This window comes from Pyxicephalus adspersus, chromosome 4 (assembly GCF_032062135.1).
Source record: "Pyxicephalus adspersus chromosome 4, UCB_Pads_2.0, whole genome shotgun sequence".
Lineage (NCBI taxonomy): Eukaryota > Metazoa > Chordata > Amphibia > Anura > Pyxicephalidae > Pyxicephalus > Pyxicephalus adspersus.
Window position 1 is genome coordinate 52,079,063 of NC_092861.1, and position 822 is coordinate 52,079,884.

The window sequence follows — 822 nt, forward strand, 5'->3', positions numbered from 1 at the left end:
GGCACCAGAAAAAGAAAAATTACAGTTAGTACTGATAACATTTTCTAGTAGGTGTTGATATAATTTTCCTGTGGTCAACATGGCAACATAGGTGCTGTCACAGATCCCCAAAAGGCTAGGGCATCTGTGACTGCTTCTGGCTCACCACCCTGCTGCCAGCACCAACTCTGCTTCTGGATCCAACTCTCTGCACACCTTTTGGTCGGGGTCATGTGACTTTCGATCCGCTGCTCCCTTGCCTCAGAGGACTAGAGTGTTCCACAGACGCGCTCCATCTGCTCGCAGGCATGTAATGAACACCTGAGACTGTCTCGTCACCAGCACTCCATCTGCTGGTGGGTTTGGTGTCTGAGGCTCACATGACCCACACTCATCACATGACATCCCCTTTTTAAGGAAGTGGCTGGCAACAAGAAGTTGCCTGGACAAGGAGTTCCTTGTGGTTCTGCTTCCCGGTTTCCACTGCTCGAGTTTGTGCGTTCTGTTCCAGATCTATCCGTTTACTGGCCCCGGCTTGTTTCTTGACAACTTCTAATTGTTGCCTGCCCCGACCTTTGGCTTGTTGCACTATTCTTCGGCTCATCATCTGGCACTACGTTTCTGTTCCTGCTAGTTAGCAGTCACCTGCCTTGTCGGGCACGGGGGCTGCAACCAGGCAGCAGCTCGCCACATAACAACCTCACCTCCAGACGCTCTGGATAAGACGGAGCTACTGCTTTGACCCTGCGCCCTGTGCACATCTTCACCCACTGGTTGGTGACACAGAGGGTCCACCACTTTGCCCTGTGGAGCCGTGACAGTTTGTCCAGGCCATGGACCCCC